The sequence below is a fragment of the Sapajus apella genome, unplaced genomic scaffold (genome assembly GCF_009761245.1).
Source record: "Sapajus apella isolate SASKATOON/1434 unplaced genomic scaffold, GSC_monkey_1.0 scaffold168, whole genome shotgun sequence".
In the NCBI taxonomy this organism is placed as follows: domain Eukaryota; kingdom Metazoa; phylum Chordata; class Mammalia; order Primates; family Cebidae; genus Sapajus; species Sapajus apella.
The window spans coordinates 445,799-472,964 of NW_022437108.1; the positions used below are offsets into that span (position 1 = coordinate 445,799).

Consider the following 27,166-nt stretch of genomic DNA (forward strand, 5'->3'; position numbering starts at 1 on the left):
CAAGATCCTGTCTTAAAAAAAAAAAAATTAAAAACCTAGCTAGGTATGGTGGTATGTGCTTGCAGTCCAAGCCATTTGGGAGGCTGAAGTGCCTAGGAGTTCAAGGCTGCAGTGAGTGATCATGCCATTACACTCCAGCCTAGGCCACAGAGAGAGAGCCTGTTTCAAAAAAAATGAACAAAATTGCAGTTCTAAAAAAGACAAGTTATTTACTCAAGACTGCTACTGAGAACTCTCTACCTTTACTTTCAAAGAGTTTCAATCTAGGGCCGGGTGTGGTGGCTCAGCCTATAATCCCAGCACCCTGGGAGGCCCAGGTGGGTGGATCATCTCAGGTCAGGAGTTCGAGGCCAGCCTGACCAACATGGTGAAACCCTGCCTCTACTAAAAAAATACAAAACTTAGGTGGGCATGGTGGCATGTGCCTGTAATCCCAGATACTCAGCATGCTGAGGTAGAGAATTGCTTGAACCTGGGAGGCGAAAGTTGCAGTGAACCGAGGTTGTACCATTGCACTCCAGCCTGGGCAAGAGTAAAAGTCTGTCTCAAAAAAAAAAAAAAAAAGAAAAGAAAAAAGGAGTTTCAATCTAAAAACTGTGGCAGGTGTATACCTCTGTGGGTGCTTAAATAAAATCTGTACACACTGCCAATTTAGGTTAGCACTGAGAAGACTGACTAATCATCAAAAACTTGTCTCCATGCAGTAAGTACAATGATGACTTGGTGCCTTTCTCAGAGAGCAATTTTTAAAAAATAAAGTACCAAACCAGAGGAAACAGGCAACTCCTTCATGCTTTTAGCGCACAGGACACACCTAGGAAGTAGTTCCCTACTTATAGTTTACCTAGGATGGCACGATATATTTTCTTATTTATTACGTATTTTCAATAATATGTACCAGGTACATGGTTAAGATACCAGCAATACAATGGTGAGCAAATTGTCTCTGCCCTCATGAAAAACTACAGTTTGAGGTGAAAGACATTCAGCAAATATACCAATAAATAAACTTTAAATTTGTTTAAAATGCTATGAAGGAAAAGAACAGAAAGCTATAGAATAATGGGAGATTTCATTTAGACAGGAGACCTCTTTGAAGAAGTAACACATAGCCTGGGCGATAAATGTTACGTAAGTGCATTACATATTGAAGAACTAGCTTACTAGGCCCAGAGGCAAGAGAGAACTTGATGCTTTGGAGGGAGTGAAAGAAGGCTTGTGGGCTGCAGAAAAATGAGCCAGAGAGGAAAGAACAAAGACAGGTAGACAGGAACCAAATCCTGAACAGATATGGGGCTATGTCAGAAATCTGGGTTTTCCCCCAAAGTACAAGAGTAAACCTCTGAAGGATTTTAAGGAGGAGCATGATGTGACATTTTTGCTTTCTAAAAGATCATTCTGTCTCCTGTGTAAAGAATGGATGTGTAAGAATGGATCTAGAGGCCAGGCATGGTGGCTTGCACCTGAATCCCAGCACTTTGGGAGGTTGAGACAGGTAGATCACTTGAGATTGGGAGTTTGAGACAAGGCTGGCCAACATGGTGAGACCCCGTCTCTACTAAAAATACAAAAATTAGCTGGGCATGGTGGTGCATGAAAATTGCTTAAGCCCGGGAAGCAGAGGTTGCAGTGAACCAAGAAGAAGCCACTGAACTCCAGTCTGGGTGACAGAGCAAGACTCTCCGCCCTGGGAGTAAAAAAAAGAATGGATCTACAAAGATCAGTAGGGAAGTTACTGCAATAGTCCACCAGTCTACCATAGCATGACGGTGGCTGAGAAGAGGGTAACAACGGTGGAGACATGTAGCAAAGAGGGTGGATCCGAGATATATTTAGGAGGTAGAATCAATAGAATCTTGCAGTTGTCTGGATACAGATGTGTGTTAAGTGTGGGTGTTGAGTGGGTAAGGGTAGTAGTAAGAGGTCTCAAGAATGAGCCCAAGATTTTTAACCAAGAAAGTAGTAGACTGAGTTGTCATTTATGGAGTTAAGGAACACTTTGAGATGTAGAACTAGAAAAAGCATTAAGATTAGACATGTTCATTTTAAGATGTCTTTGAGATAATATATCAAGTTGTACTCTGTATACAGAAGAGAAGTCTGGGATGGAGACAGGAGTTTAGGAGTGTCCAGGAAGTATAGTAGATAGTATTTTAAAGCATGAACGTAAGGTATAACCCAGGGAGAGTCAACAGGTTAAAAGGAGTTAGAATTGTGTCTTCAGGAACTCAACAGTTAGAAGATGAACAGGGGAGAAAACTGGAAAGAGGACAAGAACACAGGGAGGCTGAGACCCAGAAATGCGTGGTGTCAGACTATTTCAAGAAAAAAAAAAGATGCGCCTACGTGTTACTGAGATTAAATTGGAATGTAAAAGATGCCCAAGTTTTTTGACAACATGGAAGTTATTAGGGACATATTAGAGCCCTTTGGATGGAGTGGTGGGGGAAGGAGCATACCACTTACATGGTTTGTGTACAGGGAACGTAGAGAAAAATAATATAGTCCTTCAAATCATTGGGGGAGTAGAGAGTATAAGTAAACTTAAAGTATAAAACAAATGGCTGGGTGTGGTGGCTCACACCTGTACTCCTAGCACTTTGGGAGGCCAAGGCAGGCGGATCACTTGAGGTCAGGAGTTTGAGAGCAGCCTGGCCAACATGGTGAAACCCCATCTCTACTAAAACAAACAAACAAAAAAACCCAAAAAAATTTAGCCAGGTGTGGTGGTGCATCTGTAGTCTTGGCTACTTGGGAGGCTTATGCAGGAGAATCACTTGAGCCCAGAAGGCGGAGGCTGCAGTGAGCCAAGACTGCACTGCTGCACTCCAGCCTGGGTGACAAAGACTGCCTCCAAAATAAATAAATAAATACTAAATAGACTATAAAACAAAAATTATACCAATTGTAAGTGTACAGCTTGACAACTTTCCACAGAGTGTATCGCCTGTAGCCCTATCAGAATAACCAGAGTATTACAAGCCCCCCGTAAAGGTAATTACTATGACTTCTGAGATTTGTTCTGCTTGTTTTTGAACTTTATTCATATACTATGTACTTATTTGTACTTACATGCGCTTATCTGGCTTCTTTTGCTCAATATTATGCTTAGTGATCACCCATGTTGTTATAAGAAACATTTGTTTCCTCATTCTATTTTGATAGACACTTGATCTATTAAGAATAATGCTACTACAAACGTTCTTGTCCATTTGCATGTTTTGGTGAAGATACGTATAAATTTCTGTTGGGTGTATACCTAGGAACAGCTGCATCAGAGGGTATCTGTATGATCACCTTTTGGAATATACAGCCAAAATGATTTCCAAAATGGCTGTAAAAATATAGACACCTACCAGAAACATACGAGTTTCAGTGTCTCCACATCATCAATACTTGATATTGTCAACCTGTTTAATTTTAGCCATTTCAGTGGGGATGTGGTGAGAGGTCTCAAGATATTGAGAGGGCTCACGTATCTCATTGTGCTTTAATTTGCACTTATTTGATGCAAATATAATCGCTGGATGCACACTGGCCTTTGGATAGTTTCTTTTGTGGAGTGCCTATTGAAGCATTTTGTCCTATTTGAAATTTGATTATTTGTTTTTTCCTATCGATCTGCAAAAGCTTTACAAGTCCCTTGTTACATACAGGTATTACAAATATGTATTCTCACTCTGCAACTAGTCTTTTCACTCTCATAATAATGTGTTTTGATGAAGAGAAGTTCTTAATTTAACAAACTCCAATTTATTCAATCTTCTACCTTCTTGGATCATTACCTACTCCAAGATCATAAAGGTGTTTTCCAGTTTCTCCTTAAATTTTTACCTTTCACATTTAGTTCTATAATCCAACAATAACTGATTTTTGTATATGTTGTGAGGTAAGGGGTCCAAGGTTCATTCCCGGCCACTTCCACACACAACCAGGCACCATTCAATGAAAAATCCCTCCCTCCTCTACTGTAGTGCATGCTTCTGTTGTCATAAGTTAATTATATACGTAGGGGATTGTTTCTGAGCTCTCAATTCTGTTCCACAGATCTGTCTATCCTTGCACCATTACCACACTGTAATTACTGTAGCTTTATAGCTTTATAGGGTCTATAATAAACCCTGTTATCTGATAAAGTCTTCCCACTTTGTTCTTCAAGACTGTCTTGACTCTTACTTAGCCCTTTCCACGTCTATGTGAATTTTGGAATCAACTTGTTAGTCCTTCCTTCCATCATGTAAACAAATCACCTGGGATTTTATATTAGGATTACATTTAATCTATAGATCAATTTGGGAAGTGATATCTTTACATTATCGAGTCTTCCAATCTATGACTATATATTATATCTTATTTCTGTGTTTTATAATTTTCTTTGTAAAGATCTTACAAGACTTAAGTTTGATTTGTTTGATTCTATTGTAAATGGTATTTTAAAAACTTCACTTTCTGTTGGTTGCTTGTATAAGTTTGTTTATTAATTCTAATAGTTTGTCTATAGATTTAGAGTTCCTATATTCCCAAGTAACACATTTAGGTTCACAAAAGAGACTGCTCTGTAAATATCTTCTCTCAAAAATCGCTGCCAGGTCTTGGCATTAAAGCTTAGATGATCTCATAAAACAACTTGCATTCTATGGAACAGTTTGAATAACACTGGGGTTATTTCTTCTTTAAATATTTGTAAGAATTCACCAGTGAAGTCATGTAGACCTGGTTTTTGGTTTTCTTTGTAAAAAAATTTTTTTTTTTTTTTAAGAGACAGGGTCTCACTCTGTCACCTAGGCTGGAGAGCAGTGGCACAATCACAGCCCACTGTAACCTCAAATTCATAGGCTCAAGCAATCCTCTCACCTTCTGAGTAACTAGGACTATAGTTGCATACCACCATGCCTGCTTAGTTCTTAAAAAATTTTCTTGTAGAGACAGGATCTTGAACTTCTGGCCTTAAATAATTCTCCAGTGTTGGCCTCCCAAAGTGCTGATGTTACAGGAATGAGCCACCAAGACCAGCTAAAATTTTAAATAACGAATTTGATTTATTTAATAGATTAAAAACAGTGTTCAGATACTCTATTTCTTCACATGTAAATTTTTTTATATGCCAATTTTAATAAAGTGTATTTAACAATTTGTCCATTTCATCTAAAATTTCAAATTTGTCTATATAAATTTGTTCATAACATCTCTACTTTTTGGACATCTACAAAATCTGTAAAGAAATGTTTCCTTTTCATTCCTGATATTGGCAATTTATGTTACTTTTTTCTTTATCAATATTGCTAGAGATCTATACATTTTACTAATCTTTTCAAAGAACCAACTTTTGGTCTTATTATTTCCTACTGACAATTTGTTTCCTGTTTAATTAATTTCTATTTTTTATTATTTCCATTCTTCTACTTACTTCAGGTTTAATTTGCTGTTCTTTTCCTACCTTGATGGGTATTTAGAGAACTAATTTTTTTATCTTTTTCTATTCTAATATATTCATTTAAGGCTGTAAATTTTTCATTGAGTATAGCTTTAACTGATTCATACATATTTTCATTATCATTCTGTTGCAAATGCATTCTAATTGCCATCGTCATTCTAGATTGGCAGTTATTTTCTTTAAGCACCTTAAAGGTTGCATTCTCTGAGAATATATCCAAAGGAAACAAAATCACTATGTTGAAAAGATATCTGCACTCTCAGGGTTATTGCCACATTATTCACAATAGCCAAGATATGGAATCAGCCTCAGTATCCATCAACAGATGAACACAGAAAATGTGGTATACCCTGTATATACACAATGGAATACTATTCAGCTTTTTTTTTTTTTTTTTTAAAAGAAGGAAATCCTGTTATTTGCAACAAAATGAATGAACCTGGAGGGCCTATCTGTTAAGTGAAATTAGCCTGGCACTGACAAATAACACATGATCTCATATGTGGAATCTAGAAAACCTGAACTCATGGAAGTAGAGAGTAGAATGGTAGTTACCAGGGGTGGGGTGGGGCCGGGAAGATGTTGGTCAAGGGACACAAAATTTCAGTTTGACGGGAGGAATAAGTTTGAGATATCTACTGTACAACATGTTGACTATAGTTAATAGCGATATATTATATTCTTGAAAATTGCTAAGAGAGTAGATGTTTAGTGTTCTGACCACATAAATTGTGTGAGGTAATACATATGTTAATTTGCTCAATTTAGCAATTCCACAATGTATGCATATTTCAAAACATCATGCTGTACATGATAAATATATATAATTTTTGTCAACTAAAAAAAAAAAAAAAAGCAGCCAGGCATGGTGGTTCACGCCTGTAATCCTAGCACTTTGGGAGGCTGAGGCAGGTAGATCACCTGAGGTCAGGAGTTCGAGACCAGCCTGGCCAACATGGTGAAACCCTATCTCTACTAAAAATACAAAAATATGCTGGGCATGGTGGCACACGCCTGTAATCCCAGCTACTTGGAAGGCTGAGACAGGAGAATCACTTGAACCAAGGAGGCAGAGGTTGTAGTGAGCTGAGATTGTGCCACTACACTCCAGCCTGGGTGACAGAGCGAGACTCTGTCTAAAAAAAAAAAAAAAAAAAAGAAAAGTAAATAAATAAACCAAGTAGGTAAAAGCAATATATATAGCATTGTACTCTTTTCTGGCTCCTATTATTTCTTTTGATAAGTCAGATGTCAGTTCCTTTGAAAATAATGTATCTTTTCTTCTTTGGTTACTTTCAGTAGTTTTACTTTTACTATAAAGCATGAAAGTGTGGTACTCCTTTTGTATTTATTCTGCTTGGGGTTTCTTGCACTTTTCAAATCCACGGCTTGATATCTGTCATCGGTTTTGGAAAATTCTCAATCACTGTCTCTTAAAATATTACTGCTTCTAACTTTCTCTCCATAGACGACTTCACCATTTCTCCAGGTCTCTGTAATAGTTTCATATTGTTGCTCTAACAAGTTACCTAAAACTACTGGCTTAAAGCTATACAAGTTAATTTTCTTACAGTTCTAGACCCTGTGTTGCAGACACTGTGAGGGGAAAACAAGTTTTAAAAAATACTTTCTTGGTGCCATCCTTCTCTAGGGATCCTGACCCAAGTATTAGCTACCTCGGGATCTCTAAAATCCAATTTTTGTCTGCTCAGCCCCATAAAAATATCAGCTTCTCTGCTTTTAGAAGAAACCCTCTGCTAAGTTTCATAGCATCTTGTCATGCTCTATGAATTAGCAAATTCCTAAGAAAAAAGAGAAGCATAGAACATCAGCCCACTTCTCTGATGTTCCTTTGGATCTATGACTGTGGTTTCTTAAGTCCTGGATGCCTCAGCAGGTCTCTGATGCCTTCACTTTTCTTTTGAAACCTCGTCTTTCCTGTTCTTAGCAAAAGCATTAGTCTGCAGCAACCTCATCTCTCAAGAGTCATAAGTGGAAATCACAGCTTGGGCTCTGACTCAAAACTCTGCCGCTTATTAGTTAAGTGATTTGGCAAGTTATTTAACCTAGAGTATTTAAACATTTGGAGTTTCAATTTTCTTTCACGTAAAATGGACATACCACTATCTAATGAGGTTATTGTGAGGATGTGAAGATTAAATGAGACATATTTATAAAATACCTGATAAAAACATTCTTACTGAGGGTTTGCTATATGCCAAATACTTTATATAGATTTAATAATTTAATGTAGACATAGTTCTCTTCCATTTCCTTTTCAAGGTCACATATTAGTAAGTGATGAAGCTAAGATTTGACTTTTGAACACTAGTTTTCAATAACTATACAATGCTGCTTCTATAATGTTGCTTGAGTATTGTTCCTGACACCAGTAAGTGGTCAATAAATGTAAATTATTATTATATAGAAAATAAAAATGCTTCAGAAATAAGACACCAATCACATTAGTTTTTTGACTTTGTTTTCTTCTGATTTATGTTTCTTCTTTTCATTTTTGCAAAAGCATTCTTACAACATCCTTTCAATGTATTCTTGAAGACACTATTGTGAAAAATAAATGTCTTACAGCCCACTGAGTAGATAGGCAATAATTTGCTTAAGCATTATAATATTGTTGAATATTTAGAAGGTTTTAATTTTTTTGACAGTATAGATATCAGTGCTATGAACATTTTGTGCCTTTAACTATTTTTCTTATTTAAAATATTTCCTCAGAATAAAGTCTATATGTGGAATTAGTGGCTCAAGAGTATGAACATTTTATTGTTCATTGATATAACTGCTAGTATTATTAAGCCAAAAAGTTATGGTAACTATCATGCTACCAGCAACAAAAATGAAGGTTTGTGTCAAGGGAATAGGAATTAAAGCTATGGAGTATAGGAATGAAGGACATGTGGATGGAGGGAAAAAAGGAGATATGAATTTTGAGGCTGGAAAAGAAAAAATAGAGTGCTAGATACCATTTCTTTTGAAGCAGGCAGGCACCTGTAATCCCAGCTACTCACTCGGGAAGCTAAGGCAGAAGAATTGCATGAGCCCGCTAGCACCACTGCACTTCAGCCTGGGGGACACAGCAAGGCTCTGTCTCAAGAACAAAACAAAACAAACTCATAATACATTATTATTATATGTTGTAACAGAGATGGGGTCTTGCAATGTTGCCTAGGTTAGTCTCAAACTCCTGGACTGAAGCAATCCTCCTGTCTCAGCCTCACAAAGTGTTGAGATTATAGATGTGAGTCACTGTGCCTGGCCAACATATTAAATTATTTAAAAATTATACAAATAAATTACAAAACAACCACACAGATTAAAGGCCCATGTTCTAGAGGTCGCCCCACTCCTTTTTTTTCAGACAGAGTCTTGCTCTGTCACCCAGGTTGGAGTGTAGTGGCCTGATAACAGCTCATGGCCTTGGACTCCTAGCCTTAAGCGATCCTCTGGCCTTAGCCTGCTGAGTAACTGTGAACACATGTATGTACCGCCATGCCTGGCTATCTTTTACTTTTTGTAGACATAGTATCTCACTATTTTGCCCAAGCTGGTATCAAACTCCTGGGCTAAGGTAATCCTTTTGCCTTGGTTTCCCAAAATGTTGGGATTATAGGAACCACTGCACTGGCCTAGAGTCCACTTATTTGGTGTGTAATCTTGGGCCTTGAATTGCTTTACTTATAAATTGGGATTAAATTTTATAATATTTGACTAAAGCCAGAACTGGAACCTGGTATCTCTTGTTTTATATTCCTGATATTAAATTTGTTTTGTGAGTATACCATACTTGAATAAAAATGAGGGAATTTCTCCCCTTTTGATGCTATGCTTTGAATATCTTATCTTGTCGTGAATATCTTGTTATGAATCTTATGTCAGACTTTAAGTTACTATTCTAAAAGGTTACTTTGTGGGATTCTCTGAAGGCCATGCCATTTGCCTGCTCTTTCTACAATCACATAAATCTTACTGTGTATACCCAGAGGCAGTTGCTTTGCTACCACTGCCTTCCTCCTCCTTCGTTACCATCACAGATTTTGGGCTAGTACGTACCTGATCATCAGGGAGAACACAGAAGGCCTTGAAAATGTGGGTTTAACTAGACCAAGATTTTTCACTCTTTATGTACTATAGCCTCCCCAGTAAAAACAAAACAAAACAATAAATAATATATCTGCTAAATGCTTCATTATGTACACAAGTAAGTCAGTGCTTGATTGTCCAAGTTCCAGTTCAGATTTATTTTCCAATTTCCATTATCTTCCAGTAAATTTTAGTGGTGACACTGAGGGATCATGGAGTATGAGAATAATCACTGGCCTGAGAGGATCTGCACTCAAATCCTGCCTCTGCCACTTACTGGTTAAATGATTTTTGGGTAAGTGACCTAATCTCTCTAAACCTCATTTTTCTCATATGGACAAATGCCAAATTATTAGAATTAAGATAATAATGTAGTACCTAATATAATACTAAAAAAATGTTTGTCAAGTGGAAATTGGAATTATGGCTCAATGTGGTCTAAATGTGAATATTATTTAGAAAATAAGGACAGCAGCACTGAATAAAAGTATTTTTTGAGCTGAATAAAATTAGAGAATTTTGATTTCTAGGGTCCTCAAAAATCCATATCCTTTAAAGAAGCCATATGGAGGAACACATATAAGGGGCCTGAATTCCTTCATATTCCAACAGATGCAGGTTCCATGGTATGCAAATGCAAAGAGAAGAATAATTTTATGCCTGTTCAATTAGCCAAAAAATTTTGCTGGTAAAATTGTGGTGAAAACAACATCCTTATACATTACTGGTATCATCAAAACTCAGTACAATCTTTTAGGGAAATGTAGGTATCATATCTAAAACTATAAAATACCCGTGCTCATATAACCATTAATCACACTCATAAGATTTTATCTTCAGAAAAAAAGTCAAATAAGGAAAATAGCTATAGTTTTATTTAATAGTGCCTGGCACATAAAAGGCACTCAAATATTTCTTCAAATGAATACCTTTATTTGTACTGACTTCTCCAAATCACTGCCCTTGGTTCCTTCTCATTAAGATTTATCTATTTTCATTATCTGGGGAGAGCTTCAGAATCAAATTCTAACATCTTTGTATAATCTCTGGTCTCCCATCTTTCCCAGTAACTTTGTTTTGATTGCTACTAGATTCCTTACCTTAGAATACTTCCACTCTCTAAACTCACCTGACCATAACACAGAAACCAAAAAGACCATATACCACATCCGTGACCTAATCAAGAAGAAATCTGAAGCTTCCTTCAAGGTCATAAGACGCCTTTCTCTTTTGCTAATAACTTTGTAATCTAAGCATTTATCTCAGCCCCTTGTACATTAAGACAAAAATCCAGAAGCTATCCTCATATCCATCCTCACCTGATCCTTAACATACCTTTAGCCCTGTACCTAGCTGCTCATATTTCTCTCTAGGATCTGAGAAAGAATAATCATTTCCTTGCTTTCACACCTCTTGCTTCTTTCTTTTGGCCCCATTCAAAATTCTCTATTCTTCAAGTCTAAGTATCTCTCTCTTTCTTTTTAGATATAAGTCACATACCATGAAACTGACCCCTTTAGTGTACAATTCAGTTGACCCTTGAATGACATGGGTTGAACTGCCTGAGTCCACTTATATGCTGATTTTCTTTGGCCTCCGCCACCTGAGGCAGTAAGACCAACCCTTCCTCTTCCTCCTTCTCAGCCTACTCAATGTAAAGACAAGGATGAATATCTTTATGATAATCCACTTCTACTTAATGAACAAAAATTAGTAAACATATTTTTTCTTCCTTATGATTTTCTTAATTTTTTTTCTCTAGCTTATTTTATTGTAAGAATATAGTACACAGTACATGTAACATACAAAACATGTGTTAATCAACTATTCATGCTATTGGTAAGGCTTCCAGTCAACAGTAGGCTATTTAAGTAGCTAATTTTTGAGGGAGTCAAAGTTATACATGGATTTTCGACAACACAGGGGTTAGTACCCCTAACCCCCTCATTGTTCAGGTGTCAACTGTATATTAGTATACAAGATATTTTAGTCTATAAGGTTATGCAGCCACCACCACTATCTAATTCCAGCACATTTTTATCACTTCCAAAGCAGTCATTCCCATTCCCATCTACTAATGTACTTTCTGTCTCTATTAGTTTTTCCTAATCTAGACATCTCAAATAAATGGAATCACACAAATGTCACCTTTTGCGTGTGGCTTCTTTCACTTCAATATTTTCAAGTTTTATCCATGTTACAGCAGGTATTGCTAGTTTCTTTTTGTTGCTGAATAATATTCCACTGTATGGCTCTATCACATTTTGTTTAGTCATCCAATAATTGGTGGACATTTGAGTTTGCCTTTTACAAATAAGGCTGCTATAAATATTTGTGTGCAAGTTTTTGTGTGAACATGTTTTCAGTTCTCTTGGGTACATATCTAGGAGTGGAAATACAAGTTAAGTGTCCAAATACTTGATATCAAAATCTATTTGATTTCTGCATTTAGCTGGCAGAGGATATCTCTCACAATGCAAACAACTCTATACTGAGCTCTCCATGCCATCCCTACTCAAACACCTACCATCTTCAAAGTCTGCAGATATTAGTAACAATTGACTTTTTTTCCAATTAAATTCAGGAGCAGAGTTCTCAGTTCTCACAGCTCCAATTATATAATGGGTGCTTAATGTATGCTTATCTGACACCCTAAGAAGCTCCCAAATGAGAGAATGATGACTTACTATTCCCTCTTTCATTTTATAGATATTTGAGTGTCTAATGTATGGTAGCCATTGTGCTGATGCTGGGCATAATCATGGACAAAAGTTATTGATTAGTTTCATCATACTCCAAGAGCCAGCTTACCTCCCCCAATATTTACTGAATACCTATGATGTGAATGGCCTTGTGCCAGGTATGACAGCACAGACAGAAATAACATATAGTATGCGGCCTTTTATGGGAAGACATAAACTCTACATACAACAATAATGACAGTAAAAACAAGCAAGAGGAGCACTGGAGAGTAAATGCTGTAAGAAAGGTATAATGCTCTGGAAAGTTAATGGACTGAACATGCATAGTTTGGGAGAGAGTAGAAGAGGAGGGATATCAGAAAATACTTCTTAAAGGTGGTACTTGAGAAATGACCTGAAAGAAGGTGGCATGTTGATAGATGGGAATTCCTAGGAAAAAAGAGTGTTTCAGGAAGAGGACAGCATGAGCAGAGACACTAACGCTGGGTACAGCATATATATATATATATATATATATATACACACACACACACACATATAAATTTAAAAAATATATAAATATACATATTTTAAAATATATAAATATATTTTAAAATATATATATTTAAATATATAAAAATATATAATTTTAAAATATATACATATATATATATATATATATTTTTTTTTTATTTTTAATGATGCTCCAGAGGCTATCTTGTTTGGATGTATAGATGGGTAACAAGGGGTATGATTACAGTGTGAAAGGTCTTCATTGTTGGGCTTAGTATTTAAATAGGTTTAGGAGAATGAGTTGAAAGTCTACCTGTAACAATTCAAATTACCTTGGTGATTTGTGCCACGATTAAGATTCCTTAATTTTTTCTTGAAACTTTTCTATTTTGTATATCTTCTAATCATAGAAATTAGTGATTTCTCCTTCCTACAAGGAAAAGGAAAAAAAGAAATTAAATCTTGACAACTATGTGAGCATGCTGACAGGGGGACACGGCTGAAGCTCAATCAGTCTACCGCTGCATTCCGTACTGTGGGGGAACTGTAAAGCTTAAATAAGACATGTGGGCAAATCACAATAGCTAGAATAGCAGAAGCAACACTGGGGAAAAGATAACTAAATTAATGAAGCTTCTAGCACCAGGCACTGGACCAGGAGATTTACATATAACATTCTGGTTCCACCAAACAGCCCCATTTGGATTTAGGAAAACCGAGGCTTCGGGAGGTCAAATTAATTGCTCATGGTTACCAAGCTAGTAAGCTCAGCTGGTAAAATGTAGAGACCAGTGTTGATTTTGGGCCTATCTGATCCTGTATGTTCCCTATTGTTCCCTCGTATTTGTTTTCACAATACAAAGGAAGCTAGAGTGGTAGGATCATGATACATATTTCAATGAAAGGGGCTGAATATTTAACACGGGGGCTTCTACAGTCTGGAGAAAAATTAGTCTGACAATTCAAATCTGGGTTTAGAATGCCTTAAAGTTTAAGACCAGGAGAGATCAAGTTTAGGGCTGCTTCTTTACCCAGTTTGAACAAGGATCATAACATAGATCTTATTTAGGAATACCAAAAGAGTAAAATTCCAGTTTTAATTCGTAAACTAGAGAGTAAGCTACAAGAGAATATCAACATTTGGCTGTATTTACTGCATTCAAAGTCCTGAGAACAGTGACTGGCACACAGTACTCTAAACTTTTTGCTGTACTCTAAACTTTTGCTGAAATAATGAAAAGTCATATTAGGGGTATTCTCATTTGAATACCCTTGAATATTTCAGAGCGTCATTGCTCTGAAATAAAGACAGCAGAGCAATGAAGCTGAAAAACCATTCAAGTTCTTAAGATACTTCCTTTAATCCTCAACCCCATGGCAAAAACAACAACAAAAACAAACCACCACCAAAACAACAAACAAAAAAAAAGCAATAGTTGCAATACATTAGCCTGATTTTACAAAGAAAAGCAGATGAAAGAATGAAAAGACACTTCTGCATTATGTATAACATCTCTGTGAACAATCGAATTTCAGTCAGATGGAATCCAGAATTGTGACCTATGGTTTTAATATTTCAAGCTGCTGTGAGCAGTGTATCCAATTACTGTCTTTGAAAAAGAAAATGGTTATATAATCCAAGTGCTTGAAAAAAATTTGACAATTTCTTTATTATACAGATGGCAAGTAACGGAATGAAATCTCAAATTCACTAACTTGAAGTAACAAACAGTACATGTACAAAAATCTTAATTTAAAAAATTTTGATACTATATTTCTTTTAAACATGCAAAGAAAATTGTACAAAGGGCATTAAGGAAAACAAGCAAAAACAAAAACAAAAACCTTGGAGGACAGCAAGTCTTTCCAAAGAAACATTAAAAAAAAAAAAACACAAAAAACAGGCTGTATATACTTTCCCTATTTTTCACAATCTTTTCTAGTATTTCTTCTTTGATGGAACCAATGAATAACTGCCACTTATCAATAAATACCTTCTTTCAGATATGTACTTTATATATTGCTTTCTTCTAAACAGACAGTTCTTCAAGCTGCTCAAGTCTTTCAGCTGCAGCAATTTTTCTTATTTCTATTATACTGTATTTCTTCCATGGAATATCATAAAGAGCGATTTAATAAAGACAGTTTCCAAAAGGCAGTATTACTCTACCTCAATCAATATTTTAACATGATAGTCTCCATTTTTTTCATTTAGTTCTACGATCTTTCCATACTTCAATAATTCTTGACCCTACAGTTTCATTTGTCAGGGTGACCATATTATATTTTCTTCTATATTCTATTAATGTAGAAGATAGTGAACACTTTTTCTTTTTCTTTTCTTTTTTTTTTTTTGAGATGGAGTCTAGTTCTGTTGCCCAGGCTGGAATGCAGTGGCACCACCTCGGCCTACTGCAACCTCGGCCTCTCAGATTCAGGCAATTCTGTCTCAGCCTCCCAAGTGCCTGGGACTACAGGTGCATGCCACCATGCCTGGCTAATGTTTCTGTATTCTAGCTGAGATGGGGTTTCACTGTGTTGCCCAGGCTGTTCTCGAACTACTGAGCTCAGGCAATCAGCCCGCCTTCGTCTCCCAAAGTGCTGAGATTATAGGCATGAGCCACTGCCTGGCCCAATTTTTCTTCAATCAATTAATACTTACTTGGGGCAGTCTACATGTTCCAAACCAATTAATAACTACATAGACAATGTTTTGTCTTGCTTTTTCAGTCAACTACTGCAGCAATTGTGTGGTCTTCCAAAATATAAATCATACTTGATTTTAAGGTCTCAGACTTTTTTTAAAAAGTGACCACAGAAGGTTAAAACCTAGGTTTTTTCCTTAACTGTAATATTTGGTTTAAAACACATTTTCTAATGAACTCTAAACCAAAAGCTTTTTAAAAGAACTATTATAGAATTAAAATAATTGCAGATTCTGAGGCTAGATTAAGTGCAATCCCAAAAGAAAAAGTACACAGGCCTTATTATTTCAAAAATTCTCAAAAGACGATACAGTTCTAGGTTCACTTATATTCTAAAATTACTAACATTATTCAAATTTGACAAAGCTTCAAATTGATTCCCTCAGTACGCAGACACACACCCCTCAAAGTATTAATTGACAACAGAAGCCAAGGAATCAAAATTATTGAGTGTTTATTACCACCTCACATATAGTTTCTATTTTAAAAAAATGAGATCTTGAAAGCCAGAAAGTTCTTATTGATCTTTTGCCCTTTGTGAGCCAACTTTTTCCTCTTTAGAATCTGAGTTGAGTCTCATGACCCTTGCGCCATACTTCAAAACCACAAAGGACAGATACCGGGCCGGGCGCGGTGGATCACGTCTGTAATCCCAGCACTATGGGAGGCCTAGGCGGGCAGGTCACCTAAGGTCCAGAGTTAGAGACCGCCCTGACCAACATGGAGAAATCCCGTCTCTACTAAAATTTCAAAATTAGCCGGCCATGGTAGCGCATGCCTGTTAATCCCAGCTACTCGGGAGGCTGATGCAGGAGAATCACTCGAACCCAGGAGGCGGAGGTTGCGGTGAGCCGAGATCACCCCCATTGCACTCCAGCCTGGGCAACAAAAGCGAAACTCTGTCTCAAAACAAACAAACAAACAAACAAACAAACAAAAAACCCAGGACAGATACCATTTAAAAATCAGTGAGGAATTAAATTACAAAGGAGGAAAATGGAAGAAAATACAACTTTCACAAACATTACGTGTAAACTAATAAGAATTTTTAGGCCGCGCTGGCTCACGCCTGTAATCTCAGCACTTTGGTAGGCTGAGGCGGGCAGATCACCTGAGGTCAGAAGTTCAAGACCAGCCTGGCCAACGTGGTTAAACCCCATCTCTACTAAAAATGCCAAAAAATTAGCCGAGAGTGGTGGCGGGCGCCTGCAATCTCAACTATTCGGGAGGCTGAGGCAGGAGTATTACTTGAATCCGGAAGGCGGAGGTTGCAGTGAGCTGGTACTCCAGCCTGGGTAACAAGAGCAAAACTGTCTCCAAAAAAAAGAAAGAAAGAACACCTGAGGAAGGTGTTCTCAGGCACCGGGCAAATCAACAGGCTACAGCCCCAAATCAGCAGGCCTAAGAATTTATGATGTCAATTTTATCAGTTAAGGTAACATCAAATTTGAGTACTTCAGTGTGATACTTTCATTCTGCTAATGAAAATGCCCCAGATTTTACGTAAAATATTCAGTCCCCTAACTAATAAGTTCTCTCCTTAAAAAAAGAGGAGCTAGATTTCCTGTTGCATGTCAAGGCAATGGGCACCACACTTCACCCAGTCAAGGCTGGACTTGAGTTCGGGTGCAGAATTGGCAATTCATCAGTCACACAACAAGATAGGTCGTCTGGCAGAGGTAAGTAGAGAATTCTAACCGGGGCTTTTGATTTCTTTGAAAAAAGCACTGAGACAATTTTGTTCGGGAGGAAATGTTCCCTCTTCCACGTAGAAACAAACTCATAAATTCTGACTGCAGGTTGGTGCTCACCACAACTTGGAATAACCTAACTTTTCACATAAAACACAACCCCAAAGTTGCAAGATATGGTCTCCGCGAATGGCACCAAGCACCGCCTTTTCAAGCCCTCACCAGCACTGAAAGTGGGTTGGACACCCCCAAACCACTACCACCCCCCCACAGGAAGTGAGGGTGTCCCCCCTCCCCCAGGACGGCCTTCCTCCCCTCCCCCAACCGGAAGTTGAGGCGCCCCCATTCAGCCGGCCTCCAACCAAGACAAACCAATACCACCACCAAAAGAGGGGTGCTCTTCAAGGGGTGAAGGGAATCTCGAGTGGAGCCACCCCCAAGCTCGCCTTGCTTACTGACCTGCTGACGACAGGGGCAGGAAGGGGCCTGGGGCCTAAAGAAAGTCCCTCGCACAGAGGACAATTCCCTCAGCCCCTCTCAATCGCCTTCACTCCACGCACTCGTCATCTCACAGCTGGACAAAAATTCTTCCGCAGCACTTTATTTTGGTGTCCTTTCCTTCTCTTTACCTGATCGCTTAACCACCTTCCCACAGGTAATTCCTCTTAACGCATAACATTTACAATTGCTCCGGCGAGGAGAAAAATGAAATATTATCCACGGTACCTTCAGAAAAATGAAGGGATTATTTTGCCCCAATGCGGCGAAGGACTACGTGGTTACGCAAGGTGAGCCTTATTTTCGTGGAGGTTTCTGGGAGATGTAGTTTTTTTTTTTTTTTTTTTTAATTGCGAAGGCCCGCAGAAAGTAGAGGGACTGAAATTGGTCATGACTATGTACTAGTGTCTTCGAAAACATATTCTGTATTCGATGACGGCTGACCTAGCGGGCTCTAACGCCCAAATGGGCGCAGACTTCCCTGCTCTTTTTCTCTGACGCTTAAGCGAACCCAAATTTTCCCTCACGCGGGCTCAAGGTCTCGGTAGCCCGCCCCTTGCCTTGGCCCCGCCCTCCGCAGCCAATCAGCCACCATTTAGGTCTAGTCCTCGGGAGGTTGGACCACAGGGAGGAGGGGCCTGGAGGCGACTCCTCCCGCTGGGCTGAGGGAGGCCTGGGAGACTGCAGGGGCCCGTGCGCGCGCGCGTGGTCACGGCTCTGGGAGCGCGGCGGGCGAGCGAGGGCGCGCGCGGAGGGGCGGCGCGCGGGGCCGGGAGGAGGCGGGCAGGCTGGTGGGCTGGGCGGGCGGCGAGCGGCCGGGAGCGCGCGGTGGACTCGGCCGCGGCGAGTAGTTAGTTAGTTGTTGTTAGTCAGTGTCAGTTGCTCGGCGGCGGCGGCGGCCGTGGTCACCGGGAACGGGACGGGACGGACGGCGATGGTGGTCGCCGCGGCGGCGTGTAAGCCCCTCAGGTAACAGCGGCCCGGCTGAGCCCGTCCCCGGGTTCCGTTCTCCTCGCGCGCCGGCGGTGGGACCAGGTTCCCCCGGGCGCTGACCCGGGGGAATCCGGGCGGGGCGGCCCGGCGCGGGGTCGGGGTGGCGCCGCCGCCGGGGCTCCGGCGGCCGGTGCGTCCCGCCTGGCGCGGGCTCTCGCTCCCCGGCCACCCCCGCGCCCTGCCGGTGCCGCGCGCCCCCCGCCGCCCCTGCCCCCTCCCTCGGCGGCGGCCCCGGGAGCGCCGCGGCCCCCAGAGGAAGGAAAGTTGGGACCCGCCGCGAGGGACGCCCCCGGGCGCGGCTGGGAGGCTGCGGGGGACCGTGAAGCCTGGAGGAGCTGGACGCGGGGAGGCCGGGGCAGGAAGGGCTGCCCTGGTTCCTGCTGGGTCCGCACGGGCAGCCCGCCCCACACCCGCGAGCATCGGCGCAGCCTCGCCGGCCGAGTCGGGACGGAGCCGGGTGGCTCCCTGCCTGCTCCCTTCGCGCCGCGGCTGCGGAGCCTGCGAACGTGTGGGCTGGCGGGGTCGTTTGGGGGTTGTGAGTGCTTCGGCTGCTCGGCTGGTTTCCTCTCTGTCCTTTGACTCATCCGTTCTTGCAACTTTTCTTTGGTCCCTCGATGGGGACTTGCCGTCTGAACCGCGTCTGCCCCCTCCCCCTTCGTCGCATGCACCATCCGTCTGGGAACTTGATTTCGTTTTTTCCTCCTTTGGCTACGTTAAAGATTGCTGAGAGCACCGCGAGGGACCCTCCTCCCTCGCCTGCCTCCGGCCTGTTAAATGTTACTTTTTGCGATTCCTTGTTTTTTAAAGATCCAAGTTCAGGAATTTGCGAGCTGTGGAATGGAGTTATTGGAAGGCTGGCGTTGAGCGGGTAGGGATGAGTTAGAGGAAAACTATGATTTCATCTTTATTGGCCTTGCTATAGAAAAGCTAATTCATATGTGTGTGTATATATATATATATATGTATGTATGTATGTGTTTGTCTCTATTGAATGTGGTAAGATCATACATTGAATTAAATACTTACAGACTTACGTAAAAGACTATTTTTAGGTCATTGGGTGATGTACGTGAACAGCCTTTCACCTGAATTGGGATTGCCTTGAGGATTCTGTTTTGGGGCCTACCTACTGATTTTTGTTCAGCCACAGCGTCTTTTTTTTCCCTGATAAATGAAGTGATGTAGTGATGTGTGTAGTCAGAGAACCCATATTGCTCTCTGCAGTGTGAAAGTGAAAAACGCGAATTATCCACAGGGGTGAAACTTTCCATGAGCAACCTTGGATACTCACTTCATGATGGCTTCTCCTGTAATCTCAGAGCATTTCTAGATAGCTCAGTTCACTGACGACCCTAATTACTTTCTGACTTGCCTGGCACTTCTCTTTGGCGACTTGTTTAGTAAACTATAATGGCAGATATGGTACAGTTACTTGGCTTCAAAGATGAGGGTTGTAGCCTCAGTCCAGAGATGAACAGTTAACAATGGACGTAGAATTAATAGCATTGCTAGTGAGTATTGGATATGACCAACTCACAAACTATGTGAAAAAACAAACATATCCTTTTCATTGCTGTCAGAGAGAGAAAGAGAAATATTTTATCATGTCTTTATTTTGGAATCTCTAACATGACTATATTATGTGGGAAAAAACGTCAAATTCTTTTCTTTAAGGCTTTTTAATGTGTGTTCCTTCTTCCCTCACTACCCCTCACCCCCGCCTCCGTTTAGGGCCCAAAATTTAGGTGAGGCTGTGTTCTAGGGTTGGAAGAGAAGTGTTTTGGCGAAAGAAAATGAAAAGATCACTTTGAACTATTATGCTTCCACAACTATTCGCTTTATCCAGTTGATAGTGTACAGAAATTTCCACAATAATGTTTGTAGCCTATTAACATTCAAAAATTCATTTTTAAGGGTCTACCCTGAAGGCCCATAAAGAAATGATGCCACTTCATAACTGTTTCCTGACAATCACATTAAAAAATGTGTTCCTGGAATGCGTTATACGTGTACTCATATAAACATTTATCTTTGTACATTTATGGTAATGTAAATATTTAAGTCTGAGGGCTTAAAAACTTTTATTTGCTGATTTGCATACATGTTTTTCAGCATCTAGCAATGCCAACCATATTTGCAAATAAGCATCGCTATAAATTCATGCTTTGGCACATTTCATATAATAACTCCTCTAAATTGCTCCATGGTGAAGCATCATGAGATTAGCATTTGCTTCATGCGAGAGATTTGTTGTTGTTTTTAACTGTACTGATGTGCTGTTTAAGTAGAACAGGTGCTGGGCCCTGGCCGTTTGTGTTGATACCTGCCAAATCATACCCTTTTGTTGGATGGGTTGTTTAAGTAATTTAGGAACCAAACTGGCCCCTGGCATGCCAAGTATGAGTTCAAGGCTCCATATCAATGTTGCAAATTTCTGTTTTCACTGTAAGAGGCAGATGTGTATGATGAGCTTTATTCTGTCATTTGCTGATCTCTTTACTGTGATTCCACCCCTGCCCCTCTTCCCTCCACCCCCACAAACACACACACACTGTCCTTCCCAGTCCTTTCATTACTAAAGCTCCTGGTACAGCTTAGGCTCCCTCAAGGCTGGTTTGTTTTCCTGCGGGAAGTAGAAATTCTAGTAACCTTCAGGCCAGGCATAGTTTACATTTGTTTGACAAATGTTTGAGTACTTTTTTTTTTTTTTGAGATGGAGTCTCGCTCTGTCACTCACACTGGAGTCCAGTGGTGTGATCTTGGCTTACTGCGACCTCCGCCTCCTGGGTTCAAGCAGTTCTCCTTCCTCAGTCTCTTGTGTAGCTGGGGCTACAAGTGCCCACCACCATGCCCAGCTAATTTTTTTTTTTTTTTTTTTTTTTTTGAGATGGAGTCTTACTCAGTTGCCAGGCTGGAATGTAGTGGTGCAATCTTGGCTCACTGGAACCTCTGTCTCCCGGGTTCAAGTGATTCTCCTGCCTCAGCCTCCTGAGCAGCTGGGACTACAGGTGTGCCCCACCACGCCCAGCTAATTTTTTGTATTTTTAGTAGAGACTGGGCTTCACCATGTTGGCCAGGATGGTGTCCATCTATTGACCTCGTGATCCACCCGCCTCGGCCTCCCAAAGTGCTGGGATTACAGGTGTCAGCCACTGCGCCTGGCCAATTTTTGTATTTTTGGTAGAGATGGGGTTTCACCATGTTGGCCAGGATGATCTCACTTTCTTGACCTCATGATCTGCCTCTCAAAGTGCTGGGATTACAGGCGTGAGCCACCGAGCCTGGCCTTGAGTACCTTTTAAGTGCCAGGCATGGTGGTAGGTAGGACCTGAGTATTATAGAATGTAAGATCCCTTTTTGCAAGGAGCTTACAGTTGAGGAAGAGAAGATAGGTGATAACCAATAATTATAGTATGACAGGGGTGTGCACACATTCCTATGGATGGAAGCACAGAGGAGGGGTAGCTGACTCAGAGTTGGGGGGATGGGGGAAGGGTGTCTAGAATGCATCCTAGAGTGTTACCTGAGCTAATCTTGAATAACAGGTAAGAGTTAACTAGTTCCAGAAAGAGGAAAAGTACATATTATACTAGTGCTGCCCTATAGAAATTTAATACAAGCCACAAATAGAAGTCATGCATACAATTGGAAATTTTCTAGTAACCACGTTTTAAAAAGTAAAAAGTGAAATGAATTTTAATAATGTAATTTAACTCAGTATATCAAAATATCATTTTAATATGCATTCAGTATAAAAAGTAATATTGAAATATGGCATTTCCATTTCATACTGTCTTCAGAATCCAGTGCATAATTTTATATTGTCTTTAGAATCTGTTGTGTAGTTTACACTTATAGCACATCTCAATTTGGACAACTACATTCACATACTCCGTTGCCCCAGGTGAGTGGACAGCAACAGCACAGCTTTAGAACAGGGGTGGATGAAGTAATAAGCCAAATCAATGATTGTCTTGTGAACCAAGTGAAGGAACTTTAACTTAATTCCGAAGGTTGTGGGGATTTAGTGGTGGGAAAAAATTAAGCTTTGCTTAATTTTTTAAGCAAAGCTTTGCTGTGGTAGACTCAGATTTGTATTTTAGACCTGTCATTTTGACAGTGAAGTGAATGTTGAATTAGAGGGGGACAAAACTGGAAGCAAGGACCAGTTAGGAAGCTACTCCTGGTGAGAAATGAAGAGTAAAAAGGGAGTGGCTATATGAGAGATTTAGGAAGCAGTATTAACGGGACAGGATAAATCTATTTAGATTATAGAATTGAACAAGATTGAAGATTTTGAATGATTCCCACATTTCTGTTGTGATCTGCTGAGTCGATTGGGCAAGCAGCTGAAGAGAAGCCAACCATCTGTGCCAGACATACCAAAGATGAAAAAAGGAAACAGATTTGTCATGGAAGCTGAGGGAGAATATTTCAAGGACTAAGAGCGATCAACCCTGTATCCTGCCTCCAAAAGGACAAGTAAGATGGAGACTGAATAAAGTCTCTGAGATTTGGTGATTAAGATGTCTTTTGTAACTTCAGCTAGAGCACTCAGCTACATTGTATTGCATGGGGGTGGGTGTTGAAAAGTGAATGACAACTGTAAGTGTAGCTAATTGAGAGGGATACAATGTTTTCAACAGAGGAGCTGAAGCAGTCTGTAAGTAGGAGGAGATGCTTGGGATTTAGAGAAGTTTGCCTTTTTTACAAAGAGAATCTTGGACATGCTTAATGTGAACCTGGAAAGAGCCAATGGAGAGGAAAAACGGAAGAAGGGTGTATATATGTGTGTTTGATGGGGGTAGGAGACTGGCTGGTGGTGGAGGCAAGGATTTGAAGGTAATAGGAAGGAATGGGATCCAGGGCCTAGGTGGAGAAATTGCCCTTGAGTAGAAGGTAGTCTCACTTTTCCAGTGAGCGGAAAGGAAGGAGATGAATGGCAGTGTAAATAAGTTTATAACTGACAGGGCAGGAAGGAAGAGTTGATACCCTGTCTTCTGTAATTTTTGATCATCTGCAAAGAGTGAAGGGAACGTGGTAGAATAGGGGATCTTAAGCAGTGTATGTGAGGCCAAGTGCTGTGGCATATTCCTGTACTCCCATCTACTCAGGAGGCTGAGGCAGGAGGATCACTTGAATCCAGGACTTCAAAACCAGCCTGGGCAACATAACGAGACCTCCATCTCTTAAAAAACAGACAAAAAAGTAAGGTAAAATTAATCCACCCCTGTGAAAGGAATGAAAAAAAAAAAAAAAAAAAAGACAGTCTATAGTTTATACATACTCTAAACAGCTTCCAAGGGAGTGGCTAGAGGGGATGGGGGTGGAGGTAAGGAGAGAGAGGTAGACAGACAGACACATGACTAGGAAACTGGAGAAAGATTGTTAATCAGCATTGAGAACCTGTTTATTTCAGATTGTGGACCTCACATTTATAGCAGTACCAATTTCCATGGTTGATTTTTCTCCAGCAGTGTGCGTGATGAGACTATCTGAAGAAACTGTTTAATACTCATGAGAACCTTATGAGTTACATATTACTACTGTTACTTTCCTTGTTTGTAAGATGAACAACTCGGGTTTAAATCCTGCCCAGGTTGTTATCCCCTGCTTTGTAGATATCTGTTTGGTATAGATATCTGAAGGACAGTTGGTTGAGGGAATTAATGAAATTGAGTGTTGCAGCTCTACTGAAGAACTGTGGAGTCCTTGGATCATGAGCTGGACACCTTGAAGGAGGTGATCCGATTAGGAGAAAATGAGGAGCATGAGATGCTAGAGGTCAGTGTGAAGCTGAAGAGCAAATGAAGAGCAATAATAATAGCTTCTATTTATGGATTACCTCTTGTATGCTAGACACTTTAATACCTAATTCTGATCCTAACGCTAACTCAGCAGTGTTGTTATTTACCTTATATTCTTTCCTTTACTCTCCTTCAGATGAAGAAACTGAGGATTAGAGAGGTTAAATAACATATTCAGACACACACTGTCAATTGATGGAACCAGGATTCAAAGCCCATTCTTTCTTCTCCAAACCATGTTGTTTTCAAGTTGGAGGATAAGATAAAAAATACAGTAATAGGGCTTGGCATAGTGATTCACGCCTGTAATCTCAGCACTTTGGGAGGCCAAGGTGGGTTGAGGTCAGGACTTCAAGATGAGTCTGGGCAACATGGTGAAATCTCGTATCTTACAAAAAAAAAAATACAAAAAATTAGCTGGGCATGGTGGTGCACACCTGTAGTCCCACCTACTCAGGACACTAAGGTGGGAGGATTGCTTGAGCCTGGGAGGTCGAATCTGCAGTGAACTGTGTGATTGCACTACTGCGCTCCAGCCTGGGTGACAGAGCAAGACTCTGTCTCCAAAAATAAAGAAAAGAAAGAAAGAATATGCAGGCCAGGTGTGGTGGCTTATTCCTATAATCCCAGGGCTATGGGAGGCTGAAGTGGGAAAGTTGTCTGAGTCTAGGAGTTCCAGACCAGCCTAGGCAACATAGGGAGACCTCATCTTTAAAAACAATAAATTAGCCGGGCATGGTGGCACATGCCTGTGGGCCCAGCTACTTGGGAGGCTGAGGTGAGGGGATCACTTGAGCCTGGGTGGTAGAGGCTGTAGTGAGCCATTATTGCACCACTGCATCCCAGTCCGGGCAACAAAGTAAGACTCTATCTCAAAAAACCAAACAGAAAATCTGCTGCTATATACTCTTCACCTGGGTTCCTCTAATGTTAACATTCTACATAACCACGGTACATTTATCAAGCTAAGAAATTTGTATGGGTACAATGCTTCAACCAAACTTTAGACGTCTTATATATTTTACCAGTTTTTCCTAATATCCTTTTTCCATTCTGTTATCTAAACCATATTGCTACATTGCTTTAGTTGTCTCCTTTGTCTCTTCCAATGTGTGGCAGATTCTTGGTCTTATCTGTTATAATCTTGACACAGGTGTTTTGTAGAATGTTCCTCAATTTAGGTTTGTCTGATGTTTTCTCATGATTAGATTGGGGTTATGGATTTTGGGGGAGAGTACCATAGAGGTGAAGTGCCCTTATTATTTCATACAGGAGGTACATGATATCAAATAATTTATCACTTGCGATCACTCTGTTAAGGTGGTTTCTGCCAGGTTTGTTCACTGTAAAGTTATATTTTTCCTTTCCCATAGTCCATGCACTAGAAGCAGGTTATTAAGTGTAGCCCACACTTAAGGGGATGGGAATTAAACTCCACCTCCTGGAGAGAGAAGTATAAAAGAATTTGTGGACATCTATTAAAACCACCACAGTAATTGGAAAATATTTTGAGGGAGCTACTTTGAGGCTTTGCCAGTATCCTGTTTCTGCTCACTAATTTTAGCGTTCATTAATAGATCTTGCCTGCAGCAATTATTGCTACGGGTTCTGAAGATACTTTTTAAAATTTTCCTCATTCTTTCTACATTTATTAATTGGAATTCTTCTGTAAGGAAGGTTTGTCCCTTCTCATCTATCTAATCATTTATTTCCATTCAAATCCATAGATATTTATTTCATTCTTAGTATTAGAATTAAATGCTAGTCTTATTTTACTGCCCAAATTATTCCAGCTTTGGGCCCTGGGAGCTCTTTTAGGTATACTTTGGCATATTTCTATTCTTTTTTTATGTGTATGTATGCACACACTTCTTTACTCTCTGGCACTACCTCGTGCTTCAGGTTCATCTTGTTTATTTTCCTGTCCCAGCCCTAGAATCAATTACTTATCCAAGGAGCCTTGGTTCATTTCATTGGAGGATGGTATTTTGAAGCCAAGATCTGGATGCTAGATGTGCTCATTGCCGTAAAGTATCATTGCTCCTAGACTTTATCAGTGGACAGATGGGAAATGCATGTATGTATACTAATCCATACTGTATTTTTAAATAACTGTCACCAGGTACAGTTATTTAAAAATCTGATTTCTGTATATTAAAATATAAATATACTAATTTTCTGCACCTATAACTGAATGTGTTTTGATACAAATAGGTTTACTGATGGATTGAATGTGGAATGTGAAAAGAAAAGAGCAATGGATCACTCTAAGGTTTTTGACTTCAACAACTGGAAGGATAGAGTTGTCATTGATGGAGATGAGGAAGGCTTGAGGACAGTGCAGAGCAGATTTCTGGGAATAGTTTAGGAGTTCTGTTCCAGACTGGTACGTTTTTGAGATGTCTAATAGACACGATAATTGATAGAAATACCAAGTCCGCAGTTGAACACGGGAATCTAGAGTTCAGAGAAAAATGGTTCAGGTTACATTTGGGACTTGTCAGTGTAGATTAGATCTCCTGAGGAGTGAGGGTAGCTAGAGAAGAGAAGAGATATAAGGATTGGCCCATGGGGCATTCCAGTCAGAGAGATAAGGAGGAATAATTCTACATAATGATAAGGGCTGAGGTGTGGTTATAGGATGGATTTCATATCATTAATAAACACTTAGTACCTATTATTTGCAAGATATCAAGTTGTATTTGGGGTTAATATCACTCCCTCCATAAATTTATAGTATAGG

At 40.0% G+C, this 27,166-nt stretch overlaps 2 protein-coding genes across 4 annotated transcripts in view; one reads left to right on the forward strand and one right to left on the reverse strand.

Annotated features, from left to right (window-relative positions):
* HMG20A (high mobility group 20A) overlaps positions 1-18,197 on the reverse strand; it is a 69,336-nt gene extending 51,139 nt beyond the window's left edge. The window contains exons 1-2 of one of the 2 annotated variants that reach the window (XM_032267294.1): positions 17,585-18,197; positions 13,062-13,159 (exon numbers count right to left, since the gene is read on the reverse strand). The gene's annotated coding sequence lies outside the window, so the exon portion shown is untranslated. The remainder of the gene's footprint in view (positions 1-13,061; positions 13,160-17,584) is intronic. The other variant, XM_032267293.1, reaches the window with a different exon arrangement.
* Positions 18,198-18,421: 224 nt separating this feature from the next.
* The window catches only part of PEAK1 (pseudopodium enriched atypical kinase 1), a 293,556-nt gene continuing 284,811 nt past the window's right edge, over positions 18,422-27,166 (forward strand). For both annotated transcript variants that reach the window (XM_032267330.1, XM_032267332.1), the window contains exon 1: positions 18,422-18,592. The gene's annotated coding sequence lies outside the window, so the exon portion shown is untranslated. The remainder of the gene's footprint in view (positions 18,593-27,166) is intronic.